This window comes from Corythoichthys intestinalis, chromosome 16 (genome assembly GCF_030265065.1).
Source record: "Corythoichthys intestinalis isolate RoL2023-P3 chromosome 16, ASM3026506v1, whole genome shotgun sequence".
Classification (NCBI taxonomy): domain Eukaryota; kingdom Metazoa; phylum Chordata; class Actinopteri; order Syngnathiformes; family Syngnathidae; genus Corythoichthys; species Corythoichthys intestinalis.
The window spans coordinates 25316677-25334952 of NC_080410.1; the positions used below are offsets into that span (position 1 = coordinate 25316677).

The window sequence follows — 18276 nt, forward strand, 5'->3', positions numbered from 1 at the left end:
CTGGTTAACAGCATTTGCAAACGAAAAAATGAAAAGAAAAAAATCTATGAGTGACACCACAAACAATGACGCAAAGTGCTTTTTTTGCGGAGTGTGAAGCTGTTAGCGGTTTAGCGAACGTACTTCCGGTGAACATTTCAAAATAAAAGGACGTCACGTTCATATAAATAATGATTTCTGGAGTTAATCCCTCATACTTCAGAATTAATACTATAATATGTAAATACTATCGTACTAGAGAATTCCGATTCTACACTAAGAATAGCTTTAAAATGACACCCTTTTTGAAAAATATGATTGGCAATGATTATTATAATTTTTATAATACTATTATATATACTAGTAGTAGTATACTATAATAATAATGCTAGATATTTTTTAAGAATTGTTTTGAATCATGTTGGAAAGGCAAGGTCAGTGTTCTGAATCTCTTACATTCCATTCTTTTGCACTAGTAAATGCTATCAACATTTGACCTCATTGTTCATGTGTGATTAATTATTGCTATTTACATGCTTATTTTTACTCTAATAAAGAATTTAAGTGTTCTAAAATGTTTGTGAATTAATAAGTGTAAACAAAAATTTCATTGCTAAATTAGTAAAAGATTTTTTTTTTTTTTTTTTTAATTTATTTTTTTATTAGTCGCCTAATCGTAAAAAAAAAGTCGGCTGACTAATCGGGAGAAAATTAGTCATTTTGGGACAGACCTACCGTAACATATTTCCTCCACACCCTTCTCACCTTTTTAACCCCTGATCCATTTTCATGGCTGATTCACAGGTCGCTCGCTGTTCATTTTAGGGCATTTACAGGTCGTTTTCTGTTGAGTTTGAGTCACTGCCTATTCATTTGGGTAATTCCCAGGTCCCACCCTGTTCTGTAACTCAAAATAAACAGGAAAAGATCCATAAAATACCCCAAAATCAACAGGAAAATGACCTTAATTGGCCCAAAATTACCTCATTGCCTGGCATTGGCTGCCACTACCAGCCATAGACGTTCAATCCGTTTGAAGTGGGAGGGATGGCAGCGAATGAACAAATGTTCATTCGCTGCCACCCTCCCACTTCAAATGGATTGGACGTCTACAAGTGATAAACTCATTCCAATTCACAGCAGAAGCTTGTGTTTCTGTTTAGTAGTTGTTTGTAGAATATCCTAGAATGATTTCCTGACCATCCATCCATCCATCCATCCATTATCTTCCGCTTAGTCCGGGGTCGGGTCGCGGGGGCAGCAGCTTTAGCAGGGAAGCCCAGACTTCCCTCTCCCCAGCCACTTCAGCCAGCTCCTCTGGCGGGATTCCAAGGCGTTCCCATGCCAGCCGAGCGACATAGTCTCTCCATTGTGTCCTGGGTCGACCCCGGGGCCTCCCGCTGGTGGGACATGCCCGGAACACCTCTCCAGGGAGGCGTCCAGGAGGCATTCGAACCAGATGCCCGAGCCACCTCAACTGTCTCCTCTCAACGCAGAGGAGTAGCGGCTCGACACCAAGCCCCTCCCGGATGACCGAGCTTCTCACCCTATCTCTAAGGGAGAGCCCGGACACCCTGCGGAGGAAACTCATTTCGGCTGCTTGTATCCGGGATCTTGTTCTTTCGGTCACGACCCACAGCTCGTGACCATAGGTGAGGGTAGGAACGTAGATCGACCGGTAAATCGAGAGCTTCGCCTTTTGGCTCAGCTCCTTCTTCACCACAACGGACCGGTGCAGAGTCCGCATCACTGCAGACGCTGCACCGATCCGCCTGTCAATCTCCCGCTCCCTCCTACCCTCACTCGTGAACAAGACCCCAAGATACTTGAACTCCTCCACTTGGGGCAGGATCTCCTCCTCGACCGGGAGAGGGCATGCCACCCTTTTCCGGCTGAGGACCATGGTCTCGGATTTGGAGGTGCTGATATTCATCCAACCACTTCACACTCGGCTGCGAACCGCCCCAATGAGAGTTGGAGGTCACGGCTTGATGAAGCCAGAAGCACCACATCATCTGTAAAAAGCAGAGATGAAATGCTGAGGCCACCAAACCGGACACCCTCAACGCTTCGGCTGCGCCTAGAAATTCTGTCCATAAAAATTATGAACAGAATCGGTGACAAAGGGCAGCCTTGGCGGGGTCCAATCCTCACTGGGAACGAATTCGACTTACTGCCGGCAATGCGGACCAGACTCTGACACCGGTCGTACAGGGACCGAACAGCCCTTACCAAGGGGCTCGGTACCCCGTACTCCCGGAGCACCCTCCACAGGACTCCCTTAGGCACACGGTCGAACGCCTTCTCCAAATCCACAAAACACATGTAGACTGGTTGGGCGAACTCCCATGCACCCTCAAGGACCCTGCCGAGGGTGTAGAGCTGGTCCACTGTTCCACAGCCGGGACGAAAACCACACTGCTCCTCCTGAATCCAAGAGTCGACTTCCCGACGGACCCTCCTCTCCAGCACCCCTGAATAGACTTTACCAGGGAGGCTGAGGAGTGTGATCCCGCGATAATTGGAACACACCGTCCGGTCCCCCTTTTTGAAAAGAGGGACCACCACCCCGGTCTGCCAATCCAGAGGCACTGTCCCCGATGTCCACGCGATTTTGTAGAGGCGTGTCAGCCATGACAGCCCTACAACATCCAGAGCCTTTAGGAACTCCGGGCGGATCTCATCTACCCCCGGGGCCTTGCACCCGAGGAGCTTACCAACCGCCTCAGTGACTTCAACCCTAGAGATTGAAGAGCCCTCCTCAGAGTCCCCAGACCCTGCTTCCTCAAAGGAAGGCGTGACGGTGGAAGTGAGGAGGGCTTCGACGTATTCTCCCCACCGACTCACGACGTCCCGAGTCGAGGTCAGCAGTACACCATCTTCACTATACACAGTGTTAATGGTGCACTGCTTTTCTCTCCTCAGACGCCGGATGGTGGACCAGAATTTCCTTGAAGCCGTCCGGAAGTCGTTTTCCATGGCCTCGCCGAACTCCTCCCATGTCCGAGTTTTTGCCTCAGCGACCGCCGAAGCTGCAGTTCGCTTGGCCAGCCAGTACCTGTCAGCTGCCTCCGGAGTCCCACAGGCCAAAAAGGCCTGATAGGCCTCCTTCTTCAGCTTGACGGCATCCCTTACCGCTGGTGTCCACCAGCGGGTTCGGGGATTGCCGCCACGACAGGCACCAACCACCTTACGGCCACAGCTCCGATCGGCCGCCTCAACAATGGAGGTGCGGAACATGGCCCACTCGGACTCAATGTCCCCCTCCTCCCCCGGGACAAGGGAGAAGTTCTGCCGGAGGTGGGTGTTGAAACTCTTTCTGACAGGGGATTCCGCCAGATGTTCCCAGCAGACCCTCACAATACGTTTGGGCCTGCCAGGTCTGGCCAGCAACTTCCCCCGCCATCGGAGCCAACACACCACCAGGTGGTGATCAGTTGACAGCTCCGCCCCTCTCTTCACCCGAGTGTCCAAAACATGTGGCCGCAAGTCCGATGACACGATTACAAAGTCGATCATTGAACTTCGGCCTAGGGTGTCCTGGTGCCAAGTGCACATATGGACACCCCTATGTTTGAACATGGTGTTCGTTATGGACAAACCGTGACGAGCACAGAAGTCCAATAACAGAACACCACTCGGGTTCTGATTTGGGGGGGCCGTTGCTCCCAATCACGCCCCTCCAGGTCTCACTGTCATTGCCCACATGAGCGTTGAAGTCCCACAGTAGAACGAGGGAGTCCCCAGAGGGGGCGCTCTCCAGCACACCCTCCAAGGACTCCAAAAAGGGTGGGTATTCTGAGCTGCTGTTCGGTGCATAAGCGCAAACAACAGTCAAAACCCGTCCCCCCACCCGAAGGCGGAGGGAGGCTACCCTCTCGTCTACCGGGGTGAACCCCAACGTACAGGCACCAAGCCGGGGGGCAATAAGTATGCCCACACCTGCTCGGCGCCTCTCACCGTGGGCAACTCCAGAGTGGAAGAGAGTCCAACCCCTCTCGAGAGGATTGGTACCAGAACCCAAGCTGTGTGTGGAGGAGAGTCAGACTATATGTAGTCGGAATTTCTCTGCCTCACCCACCAGCTCAGGCTCCTTCCCTGCCAGAGAGGTGACATTCCATGTCCCAAGAGTTAGCTTCTGCAGCTGAGGGTTGGACCGCCAAGGCCCCTGCCTTTGGCTGCCGCCCAACTCTCTGCGCACCCGACCCCTTTGTATTTGGGATCTTGTCCTTTCGGTCATGACCCACAGCTCATGACCATAGGTCAGGGTAGGAACGTAGATCGACTGGTAAATCATGAGTTTTCGGCTCAGCTCCTTCTGCAGAGTCTGCAGAAGCTGCACGGATCCGCCTGTCGAGCTCAGGCTCCTTCCTACCCTCACTTGTGAACAAGACCCCAAGATACTTGAACTCCTCCACTTGGGGCAGGATCTCATCCCCGACTGCTGCATTCATACAACTTTAAAATATAAACCTTCAAGTGATTTTTTTTTTAGGTTATAGTTTATTTATAAATGAGTTTCTCGTGTAAAAGAACAACCATGCCATACTAGAGATGTCCCGATCCGATATTTGGATCGGATCGGACGCCGATATGGGCAAAAAATGCGCATCGGATCGGAACACCGAAAAGTTCCGATCCAGACTTTTAAAGTCCCGTCCGGGTTTTCCAGCGCACCGATTTACATAATCCATTCCAGTTTTTGCTTCGGTTTCCCTAAAATCCGGTCCGCATTTTATGGCACACCTTCAACACACTACATTTACATTACCGTCTCCCAATTTACCGAGAGACTTTATCGTAAAAATGTCAGCTGTGTGGGATCATTTCACCTTAAAGGACGACAAACACGAAGAGGCAGAGTGCAACATATGCCACATAAAAGTCAAGCGTGGTGGTAAAGCTGTAAGAAGTTTTAATGCAACCAACCTAATCAAGCATTTAGCGAAATACCACCACAAACAATATGAGGAGTATGTTAAGAAAACCGAAGACAAAAAGAAAGGTCCTACGCAACTAACACTGGCAGAAACTTTTGATATGCGTGACAAACTGGCACTCGACAGTCCCAAAGCCCAGGGAATAACAAGAGTCATTGCCGAAGAATTCATTCTGGATGACGAGCCATTATCTCACGTGAGTAAAGACGCACCATCCAACACTTAGAACCACAGTACAACATGCCCAGCCGTCATTACATCCTTGAGCGATTCGGCTGTGGAAGATTCGAGAACGATTCACAAACATCCAAATTCCGATTATTGAAATATGTCAAGTAAAGCGGAACTAATACACAGTGCGGTCTTCGGGACGCAATGAGAAACTGACCGCATTGCGTCCCGAAAGTAAACATAATGCTTGTCATAGACCCGGATAATGCCAATGCTCAACTCACGGCTTTAGCTCAACTCATGCCGCTGGATAAAAAAACACAAGAATACCTGACTGCTGCTGACAGCCGCTACAAACTACGTCAACGTCGTTTTACTGGAGGTAATAGATATCATATGTATATAGAACTAGATGCAAAAGGACAGACTCGACTGCGTTAGCAACATTGAAGTATTGAAAACCAGATGCGTTAGTAAACAGCCGCCATCTTAAAGCAGAAGACTTCCCTAGTAGGCTGTTGTGAACCTTCCAAGCGAACTTAATTAACTTTTTATCTAAAATACTCCTAAATCGGCAAAATCTTGACTTGAATCTATCTTCAAAACAGTTTTAAAACTTTCACATGTCAAAAGCAGACATAAGGGAAATTATGGAATAACGGGAGCAATTTTAACAACTTTAACAATTGATTCGCAAAATTAAATGAATTGAATGTAGTTTAAAGCTGATATAGAATGGGGACTTTAGTATTTTATTTACTGTTTTAAAATGTTAACTTGATACTGAAATAGTCGTTTATTTAAACCTGAGAGGCTTTTTATACAATTCTTGTAACTAATGCACAAAACATTAAAAGCATCTAATAGCTTGGGGGATTTGTGGGATTTTCCACTGAGGTTGTTGGTGTGTTTTGCTTTTTTAAGACAGTTTACAATATTATTTGCACGTTTTACTGACTGACTATGCCATTTCTGTTTGTTATTTATAATGTTTTGTGTTTGTCACTGAATAAACAGGTCAGTTTCTTGTTACCAACCGTTCTGTGTTATTCAAACTCACCTAATTCAGCTGGCTAGTTGTTATCAAGAGTACTAAAACCTTTTTCAACATGAGTCTGACAACTAAGTAAGGAGGCTAAATAACTTTAAACTTTAACACATGCTCAGATAGGTCGGTATCGGTATCGGCCAGTATCGGTATCGGATCGGAAGTGCAAAACAATATCGGTATCGGATCGGAAGTGCAAAAACCTGGATCGGGACATCCCTATGCCACACACCTTCGTTACTCAAGAAATGACTATTGCTTTCCTCCACATGTTTAAATGTAAGCGTGCCTGCCTTCATGTTGTACTTGCTGTCGAGTGTAATTTTCAGGCCCCTAATTGCAGCATCTCACATGCCACCTCTTCTGTAGACAGAGCTTCTTCATTTGTGCGTGCGTGTACTTGTGTGTGTGAGTGTGTGAATGTGACAGCAAAATATTTTTTTTCTAACATCATTTTTTTTCTCTGATTTACTACCTGATTTTCCACGCTTGCCAAAGGTTAGAAGGATTCATCCTAATTTTTGAGCGCTGTTTGTTCGCCCGAGCGACTCGCCTCTTCGCAGCGTGTAGCAATATGAATCATACTATTGCATGAGCTCGCGTTTGATTCATGCTACTTAGCCGAGGCACCTCCAGAAAGAAATGTCATGCGGAGTTAATGTTCAAGCTGAAGTCTCACACCGTTTTGTCAAAAGCAATTGATATGAGTTGGACATAGGAGCTGGAGCGCATGATGGAGACTCTCATCCAGTGATGCATTTGTCATCGATACAAGTGCAAGGTGATGTAAGAGGTTTTTATGTGAATTTTATATACAGTAGGTGACACATTCTTCAAGTGGATTGAGCAATTGAGTTGATTATATGTCCTCTGAGGCTTAAATTGCTATTTTTTTTATCAGTAAGTGTCAAATATTGTTTCAGGTTAGTGAGAAGCTTTCCTTGTTTTGCACTGCTTCGTCATAGAATTTCTACTAATTTGGTATATTAAACGTGCTGACAAAAACGTCGCTGCTAGCCCCTTCCGGTTGAAATGGATTAGTCAATTAATTATTTGTAGGGATGTCCTGATCCGATCACATGACCGGCAATTGGGCTGATCGCACTATTTTTCAGAGGATCGGTATCGGGTGAAAATGATGGAGTTTTTGAGTAAAAAAAACTTAGAGGTACCTCGACATACGATCGCATCGAAACACGATATTTTCAACATCCGAAATAATATTTGACTCGCCATTTGTGTCGACACCTGACGATATACTCGAAATTCGACAATTTATGACAGCGCCGCAGTTTCTTTGTTTTGCCGCAAGACGGACGCACGGCGGATTTTCTTGTGAGAGAAATCAACATGGATTCCAAGAATGTTAGTGCAGCTGGTGAAAAAACGAAAAAGGTGATGCTTACTAGTGAAATGAAGATGGAAATGATAGAAAAATATGAGCCAGATGTGCGTGTCCATGAACTGGCTCGACAATACGGCCGTAAAGTGTCTACGATCTCCACGGTCCTCCACCGACCTCCGTGCGCCAGTCTTTATGAGTTAAGGTGACAATTATTATTATTATTGTAACATCGCCCAAAAAATCGCCAGCTTTGTCAGGTTTTTAATCATTTATTTCAGAACTTGTGCAACACAACACGCCTACTGTCCGCCGCAGCTGACACCAACAACGGAACATGAAAAGTGAAGTTAAAACTCTAATGTACCTCTCTCTCTCTCTGTCATGTCAGCCACGCGGTGCGTTCAGGTCCACCACGCAAAACTCATTTGCCGCATTCGAACAGGATTCGTTACATTATTACAGGCATTATTATTATTATTACTATTATATATATATACAGTGCCTTGCAAAAGTATTCGGCCCCCTTGAATCTTGCAACCTTTCGCCACATTTCAGGCTTTAAACATAAAGATATGAAATTCAATTTTTTTGTCAAGAATCAACAACAAGTGGGACACAATCGTGAAGTGGAACAACATTTATTGGATAATTTAAACTTTTTTAACAAATAAAAAACTGAAAAGTGGGGCGTGCAATATTATTCGGCCCCTTTACTTTCAGTGCAGCAAACTCACTCCAGAAGTTCAGTGAGGATCTCTGAATGATCCAATGTTGTCCTAAATGACCGATGATGATAAATAGAATCCAAATGTGTGTAATCAAGTCTCCGTATAAATGCACCTGCTCTGTGATAGTCTCAGGGTTCTGTTTAAAGTGCAGAGAGCATTATGAAAACCAAGGAACACACCAGGCAGGTCCGAGATATTGTTGTGGAGAAGTTTAAAGCCGGATTTGGATACAAAAATATTTCCCAAGCTTTAAACATCTCAAAGAGCACTGTGCAAGCCATCATATTGAAATGGAAGGAGCATCAGACCACTGCAAATCTACCAAGACCCGGCCGTCCTTCCAAACTTTCTTCTCAAACAAGGAGAAAACTGATCAGAGATGCAGCCAAGAGGCCCATGATCACTCTGGATGAACTGCAGAGATCTACAGCTGAGGTGGGAGAGTCTGTCCATAGGACAACAATCAGTCGTACACTGCACAAATCTGGCCTTTATGGAAGAGTGGCAAGAAGAAAGCCATTTCTCAAAGATATCCATAAAAAGTCTCGTTTAAAGTTTGCCACAAGCCACCTGGGAGACACACCAAACATGTGGAAGAAGGTGCTCTGGTCAGATGAAACCAAAATTGAACTTTTTGGCCACCATGCAAAACGATATGTTTGGCGTAAAAGCAACACAGCTCATCACCCTGAACACACCATCCCACCTGTCAAACATGGTGGTGGCAGCATCATGGTTTGGGCCTGCTTTTCTTCAGCAGGGACAGGGAAGATGGTTAAAATTGACGGGAAGATGGATGCAGCCAAATACAGGAACATTCTGGAAGAAAACCTGTTGGTATCTGCACAAGACCTGAGACTGGGACGGAGATTTATCTTCCAACAGGACAATGATCCAAAACATAAAGCCAAATCTACAATGGGATGGTTCAAGAATAAACGTATCCAGGTGTTAGAATGGCCAAGTCAAAGTCCAGACCTGCATCCAATCGAGAATCTGTGGAAAGAGCTGAAGACTGCTGTTCACAAACACTCTCCATCCAACCTCACTGAGCTCGAGCTGTTTTGCAAGGAAGAATGGGCAAGAATGTCAGTCTCTCGATGTGCAAAACTGATAGAAACATACCCCAAGCGACTTGCAGCTGTAATTGGAGCAAAAGGTGGCGCTACAAAGTATTAACGCAAGGGGGCCGAATAATATTGCACGCCCCACTTTTCAGTTTTTTATTTGTTAAAAAAGTTTAAATTATCCTATAAATGTTGTTCCACTTCACAATTGTGTCCCACTTGTTGTTGATTCTTGACAAAAAATTAAAATTTTATATCTTTATGTTTGAAGTCTGAAATGTGTCGAAAGGTTGCAAGGTTCAAGGGGGCCGAATACTTTTGCAAGGCACTGTATATATATATATATATATATATATACAGTTGTGGTCAAAAGTTTACATACCCTTGTGAAGAACATAATGTCATGGCTCTCTTGAGTTACCAGTTATTTCTACAACTCTGATTTTTCTCTGATAGAGTGATTGGAACAGATACTTCTTTGTCACACAAAACATTCATGAAGTTTGGTTCTTTTATGACTTTATTATGGGTGAACAGAAAAAAGTGATCAAATCTGCTAGGTCAAAAATATACATACAGCAGCGCTAATATTTGGTAACATGTCCCTTGGCCATTTTCACTTCAATTAGGCGCTTTTGGTAGCCATCCACAAGCTTCTGGCAAGCTTCTGGTTGAATCTTTGACCACTCCTCTTGACAGAATTGGTGCACTTCAGTTAAATTTGATGGCTTTCTGACATGGACTTGTTTCTTCAGCATTGTCCACAAGTTCTCAATGGGGTTTAAGTCAGGACTTTGGGAAGGCCATTCGAAAACCTAATTCTAGCCTGATTTAGCCATTCCATTACCACTTTTGATGTGTGTTTGGGGTCATTGTCCTGTTGGAACACCCAACTGCGCCCAAGACCCAATCTTCGGGCTGATGACGTTAGGTTATCTTGAAGAATTTGAAGGTAATCCTCCTTCTTCATTATCCCATTTACTCTCTGTAAAGCACCAGTTCCATTGGTAGCAAAACAGCCCCACAGCATAATACTACCACCACCGTGCTTGACGGTAGGCATGGTGAACTTGGGGTTAAAGGCCTCACCTTTTCTCCTCCAAACATATTGCTGGGCATTGTGGCCAAACAGCTCGATTTTTGTTTCGTCTGACCACAGAACTTTCCTCCAGAAGGTCTTATCTTTGTCCATGTGATCAGCAGCAAACTTCAGTCGAGCCTTAAGGTGCCGCTTTTGAAGCAAGGGCTTCCTTCTTGCACGGCAGCCTCTCAGTCCATGGAGATGCAAAACACGCTTGACTGTGGACACTGACACCTGTGTTCCAGCAGCTTCTAATTCTTGGCAGATCTGCTTTTTGGTGATTCTCGGTTGAATCTTCACCCTCCTGACCAATTTTCTCTCAGCAGCAGGTGATAGCTTGCGTTTTCTTCCTGATCGTGGCAGTGACAAAACAGTGCCATGCACTTTATACTTACAAACAATTGTTTGCACTGTTGCTCTTGGGACCTGCAGCTGCTTTGAAATGGCTCCAAGTGACTTTCCTGACTTGTTCAAGTCAATGATTCGCTTTTTCCGATCCATGTATGTATATTTTTGACCCAGTAGATTTGATCACTTTTTCTGTTAACCCATAATAAAGTCATAAAAGAACCAAACTTCATGAATGTTTTTTGTGACAAAGAAGTATATATATGGCTGAAAACACTCAGGTGACTTGAAGTTCCGCTATGAGACGCCCAGATTTCAAAATTGTCCGATATGCATGTGTGATACATTATTGGAAAGCTTAGAAATCTCCATTTTCTGGGGGAAGAAAAATTTTGAAAAGGAGGGCATTTTTGAAAAAAAAAATTTTTTTAAACAACAAAACCGTAACTGGAGGCGAGAGCACGCAAGAGCAGAATTAAAGACGCCCCGATTTTAATGACATATTATCACGAACTTACCTTGTTTCGATCCAAAAACTCCATGTAGCATGTATCACTGAGTGTCAAGACACAGCTGTGAATGGCCACAGCCAGATTTTTGGGGGATTTTATGAGTGAAACACGGTGATATAACAAGGGTAGCGATGCAGAAATCGCAGACAACAAGGAGTGGTTGAGATTTTTTTTTTTTATATAGTTACCCTTTTGAATGTTATTTTTCAAATTTTCTTTGTTTGGATCGATAATTTATCATCTAATATATCGGCGGAAATGCGACAGTAACAAGAAAATTACAATTAAGTGATAGTTATGAGGTAGATATCTATGACTTTTTTACAGACACCAAGTAATTTGTTTAAAAGTACAAAATATGCGAGTGAATAATTATTTAAAGTCGTTTTCTTTTTTTTAAACTAAATATTAGACATCAATTAATGATTCTAAGCTAAAAATGACATACATTTTGAATAATAAATTTAATTACTTACCTTCTTTTTATGGCTAGGTTGAAACAAAAACGGTTGCGCGACGTCTGTAAACGGGGGTATCCAGGGTAAAACGGGCAAATTAAAAATAGTTTGGGGGCTTAATGAGCCATGAATCTGCTATGGCAGCATATAGACATATTGTTCTATCAAACACCACATTTGTTTTGGCTTAAAATACAACAGTTTCTCTGCAAGAGGAGTGCAACAGCAGAAACAGTTTTTTCAGTCTTGTCTGTGTTTTCCGCCATATATATATATATATATATATATATATATATACAGTATATATATATTATTAGGGCTGTCAAAATTATCGCGTTAACGCGCGGTAATTAATTTTTTAAAATTAATCACGTTAAAATATTCGACGCAATTAACGCACATGTCCAGCACTGTCCCATGTCAGACAGTATTCTGCCTTTTGGTAAGTTTCACAGCAAGGTTTTTTGTGCTGTCTAACAGCGAACTCTTGTGGTCGCTTTGCGACATGGTTTATTGCTTTCTTGCCAGTTCAATATGGCTGCATGACGTCTCGGGCTGACGCCTACGTTCTAATGTTGTGCTTATATGATCCTTGGACAAGATTTGTCCGCAAGTATGGTTGTTGTAAAGAATGTACATATTATGTTAGTAAGCGAAATGTTATATTTTTTGTATGAGACGCTTTTTGTTTATGTTTAGTGAACCTGTATAGCGTGCTAAGCTAACGTTGTTGCTAATGCAATGCTTGTGTACTTCTTTTTTGTAGTTTCACTACGGTCTAAAGAGAACAATGGTTTGAGGCCATTTTATTAATAGATCAGATGAAAAAGGAAGAAGTCTGATTATTAAGGCGTCGTTCACTAGCTGTCTAGCTTTGGAAAAAGTAGACGCTTCCGAGTGAGGACAGCATAGACAGATTTAAATGACAGTAGAGTGAAATGCCCACTACAGTCCTTATATACCGTATGTTGAATGTATATATCCATCTTGTGTCTTATCTTTCCATTCCAACAATTTATTTTACAGAATATATATATAATTTACAGAAAAATATGGCATATTTTATAGATGGTTTGAATTGCGATTAATTGCGATTAATTACGATTAATTAATTTTTAAGCTGTAATTAACTCGATTAAAAATTTTAATCGTTTGACAGCCCTACTATATATATACAGTGCCTTGCAAAAGTATTCGGGCCCCTTGAATCTTGCAACCTTTCGCCACATTTCAGGCTTCAAACATAAAGATATGAAATTAAAAATTTTTGTCAAGAATTAACAACAAGTGGGACACAATCATGAAGTGGAACAACATTTATTGGATAATTTAAACTTTTTTAACAAATAAAAAACTGAAAAGTGGGGCGTGCAATATTATTCGGCCCCTTTACTTTCAGTGCAGCAAACTCACTCCAGAAGTTCAGTGAGGATCTCTGAATGATCCAATGTTGTCCTAAATGACCGATGATGATAAATAGAATCCAACTGTGTGTAATCAAGTCTCCGTATAAATGCACCTGCTCTGTGATAGTCTCAGGGTTCTGTTTAAAGTGCAGAGAGCATTATGAAAACCAAGGAAAACACCAGGCAGGTCCGAGATACTGTTGTGGAGAAGTTTAAAGCCGGATTTGGATACAAAAAGATTTCCCAAGCTTTAAACATCTCAAGGAGCACTGTGCAAGCCATCATATTGAAATGGAAGGAGCATCAGACCACTGCAAATCTACCAAGACCCGGCCGTCCTTCCAAACTTTCTTCTCAAACAAGGAGAAAACTGATTAGAGATGCAGCCAAGAGGCCCATGATCACTCTGGATGAACTGCAGAGATCTACAGCTGAGGTGGGAGAGTCTGTCCATAGGACAACAATCAGTCGTACACTGCACAAATCTGGCCTTTATGGAAGAGTGGCAAGAAGAAAGCCATTTCTCAAAGATATCCATAAAAAGTCTCGTTTAAAGTTTGCCACAAGCCACCTGGGAGACACACCAAACATGTGGAAGAAGGTGCTCTGGTCAGATGAAACCAAAATTGAACTTTTTGGCCACAATGCAAAACGATATGTTTGGCGTAAAAGCAACACAGCTCATCACCCTGAACACACCATCCCCACTGTCAAACATGGTGGTGGCAGCATCATGGTTTGGGCCTGCTTTTCTTCAGCAGGGACAGGGAAGATGGTTAAAATTGACGGGAAGATGGATGCAGCCAAGTACAGGAACATTCTGGAAGAAAACCTGTTGGTATCTGCACAAGACCTGAGACTGGGACGGAGATTTATCTTCCAACAGGACAATGATCCAAAACATAAAGCCAAATCTACAATGGAATGGTTCAAAAATAAACGTATCCAGATGTTAGAATGGCCAAGTCAAAGTCCAGACCTGAATCCAATCGAGAATCTGTGGAAAGAGCTGAAGACTGCTGTTCACAAACACTCTCCATCCAACCTCACTGAGCTCGAGCTGTTTTGCAAGGAAGAATGGGCAAGAATGTCAGTCTCTCGATGTACAAAACTGATAGAAACATACCCCAAGCGACTTGCAGCTGTAATTGGAGCAAAAGGTGGCGCTACAAAGTATTAACGCAAGGGGGCCGAATAATATAGCACGCCCCACTTTTCAGTTTTTTATTTGTTAAAAAAAGTTTAAATTATCCAATAAATTTGTTCCACTTCACGATTGTGTCCCACTTGTTGTTGATTCTTGACAAAAAATTAAAATTTTATATCTTTATGTTTGAAGCCTGAAATGTGGCGAAAGGTTGCAAGGTTCAAGGGGGCCGAATACTTTTGCAAGGCACTGTATATGTATATGTGTATATATGTATATATATATATATGTATATGTATGTATTTGTGGATATATATATATATATGTGTATTTTAGGGCTGTCAAACGATTAGAATTTTTAATCGAGTTAATTACAGCTTAAAAATTAATTAATTGTAATTAATCTCAATTAATCGCAATTCAAACCATCTATAAAATATGCCATATTTTTCTGTAAATTATATCTATATTCTGTAAAATAATTTGTTGGAATGGAAAGATAAGACACAAGATGGATATATACATTCAACATACGGTACATAAAGACTGTAGTGGGCATTTCACTCTACTGTCATTTAAATCTGTCTATGCTGTCCTCACTCCGAAGCGTCTACTTTTTCCAAAGCTAGACAGCTAGTGAACGATGCCTTAATAATCAGACTTCTTCCTTTTTCATCTGATTTATTAATAAAATGGCCTCAAACCACTGTCCTCTTTAGACCGTAGTGAAACTACAAAAAAAAAGTACACAAGCATTGCATTAGCAACAACGTTAGCTTAGCACGCTATACAGGTTCACTAAACATAAACAAAAAGCGTTTCATACAAAAAATATAATATTTCGCTTACTAACATAATATGTACATTCTTTACAACAACCATACTTACGGACAAATCTTGTCCAAGGATCATATAAGCACAACATTAGAACGTAGGCGTCAGCCCGAGACGTCGTGCAGCCATATTGAACTGGCAAGAAATCAATAAACCATGTCGCAAAGCGACCACAAGAGTTCGCTGTTCGACAGCACAAAAAACCTTGCTGTAAAACTTACCAAAAGGCAGAATACTGTCTGAGCGGGACATGTGCGTTAATTGCGTCAAATATTTTAACGTGATTAATTAAAAAAATTAATTACCGCGCGTTAACGCGATAATTTTGACAGCCCTAATATATATATACATATATATATATATATATATATATATATATATAAATTTTTTATTTATAATTTATTTGTTTTGCTCTGTGTAATAGCTATTTGCAATGGTTTTCAGGCTGTGGAACAAATTAATGGAATTGTAATATATCATTATGGTAAAATTTCGACTTACAAAGTCCTGGACGGAATTAACTTCGTATGTAGAGGTACTGTATTTGGGTTTTTCTGCTTCATGCTCATACAGCGCCACAGCCTCTCACCCTCCCTCCTGGTAAGCAGTGCAGGCCAAACGGTCCAGCTTGCGTTTGGTATTTATGGTTAACGATGAGTGACTGCTTTGTAGCTTTGATCTTGCCAGAGAAGCTCGGTCAAAGGCCCAAATGTGTCAATCATCGTTTAGCTTTCGGTAGTGTGCTGTGGCAACTCATTTGCCACGTTTACATGGAGCCAAATATTCCAATTACAATCGGAATATTTGTTCAAACCGAATAAATGTGTTCCATATAAACACCTCATTCGGAATGAACAGGCCCAAACCGAATGGAATTTCATTCCGATTCACAGGGGTGGAATATTCCTTTTCCCAAACCGATTACAAGTAAAATTATATCATGTAAACAGGGAAGCGGAATGGTGTCTGGTTGCGTTCTTTCTGCACATGCTCCGTACTGACGTGGTGACGTCACTTTGTGACGTAAGTAACGTCACTTGCAACATGGCTTCCAAGCACAGCGCACCTAATTGGAGTCCAGCGGAAAGATTGTATTTAATTCAAACTTTAAAAGAATTGAATATAATTGCTCGCTTAGACAGGCGTAAAACGAGGAACAGTGAACTATTTTAAAAAGTTCACGAGAGGTTACACGAAGCCGGAATAGATCGGAGCGTTGACCAGATTAGAAACCGGTGGAAAACCGGCTACTACAAGGCAAAAGAGCAAAACAGCAGAAGCGGATACGACCCCACAAACACAACAAGTGGGTTAAAGTTAAAACAGCAGCACTCCGACGATCGATCTCCATGTTTTGCAACGTGACACTTTGTTTTGATTAATCTGCGCATGTCAGACGGCAGTTGTCAAACGTCCTTTCGGAATAAAGGCAGTCACATGTAAACGCTGGATCGGAATAGATGAACTGACATGTAAACAGCTGATCTGAAATATCCATTCGGAATGATTTGAATCGGTATGAATAAAAGTCAGCATGTAAACGTGGCTATTGTCTCAGTGTGAGGCTATTCTCAGCATGGTGAGCGTCAAAGCGTGAGTGGATTTGAGTCCACTCACTCAATGAAGCATTTAATAAAGATGAGTATTTTTCTACATTATTCTTGTTTCAAAATAACTCACATTATGAAGGCGGCACGGTGGGGCAGTAACATTTTTGGAGCTTCGGTTGAAAAAAAAAATCTGATCGGAGTATTGGCAGATTCTCAAAATCAGGTGACTCTGTCTCGGGTGCAAAAAAATGTGATCTGGACATTGATCGTTATTAATCAGTTAAAGCCCTAACATATACACACAGACAAGAAGCAGCACTCGTGGTAAGCAATGACTTTATTATGAAAGTAATAAATAATAATGAAAGAGAAGTCGTTTTCAGACCTCATTAAAGCAGTGTTGGCATATGGTGAGAAAAAGCAGACGGTCCCCAGGTATCAAAATTGGACTTGTACCCGTAAAGAAATTCATTACACCCCCAGCCCCTGACTATGTTATAGCATTTATGCATAATTAGGTTTGTGCTTTTTTTAGCTTGTGTGTTTACACACATGCTTGTTATCGCCTCCCGTCGACAACGCGTGTCACTTACAGTATACTCTAATTTTGTCCATGTGCAACCGTGCCAGACTTAAAAGTGTCTCAAAGCCTCACAATTAGTCAGACGCATTACATTACTAACACTGTGGCACCTGATACGTGGGACAAAGGAGTCGAGCCAAAACCAGTGTAGGTTATACATCACTTTAATGATACGTATGTATGCCTGTTATTCAAAAGAAAATATATGCAGTTTAAATACCAAGTATTAAGATGACTGACAGCTACACAAGTAATTGTGCAGGTCTTTGTGCTAATGTGTCCAAGCATTACCATAACTGTTTTCTTGCGTTTGTGTGTGTGCACTCACAGTCATGTTTGATTCATGATGCTTTGTCATTGTATCTACTGTGTGAGTCATAAATGTCTGCCAGCCAAACACTCCCACCTGAAGTTTGGAATAATTGATCCAGGCCGCCCCTTGTGGATTTTGAATACAAAACAAAACAGTGATCTACTCTTGAATGCATCTGCATATTTGATGTATTTGAAAGGGAAAGGTTGACTGGGAGATAAATTAAAAATTAGATGAGTTAAAGTTTTCAACTTGGAATTACAACAGGGTGAATCATGACAAAACCCATGTTAATGTAGTCAAATGAAATGCTTTATTTAATTTTTCTCTCTTGCATAATAACAGGACTACAAAGCTCGATACAGAAGATTTCACTATAAATATTGATTTTGAGGCTTTTGCGCTATCAAATTTTTTTTTTTAACTAATTTACTTCCAGTCTCTTTATTATTTATTATTATACCGTCATTTTCGGACTATAAGCTGCTACTTTTTTCCTCTCACTTTGGAATCCTGCCATAAGACTGCCATAAGACCATCCTAATTATGACATGAGAAGCTGAACGGAAAAGAAGTGACTATCATGGGCATTAATGAATGCTTACGAAAGATGTCTTAAGTGTCATCTGGAAAATTATGTCACTAACTCCAGCTCGGATCTTTTACATGCATTCAAATGTGAGATAATTTTCCGGATGATATAAAATGACATCTGTCATAAGCATTCATTAATCCTCATGGCAGTGTCATTTCATAATTCTGATGG

General features: G+C 42.0%; 1 protein-coding gene across 6 annotated transcripts in view; it reads left to right on the top strand.

The window, feature by feature from the left end:
- The window catches only part of prkcab (protein kinase C, alpha, b), a 256689-nt gene that overhangs the window by 49928 nt on the left and 188485 nt on the right, over window positions 1-18276 (top strand). Inside the window, exon 1 of one of the 6 annotated variants that reach the window (XM_057817544.1) lies at window positions 4116-5115. The exons of the other annotated variants lie outside the window; for them this stretch is intronic. The gene's annotated coding sequence lies outside the window, so the exon portion shown is untranslated. Of the gene's footprint in view, window positions 1-4115; window positions 5116-18276 lie in introns of those variants that run through there. 6 annotated transcript variants of the gene reach the window in all.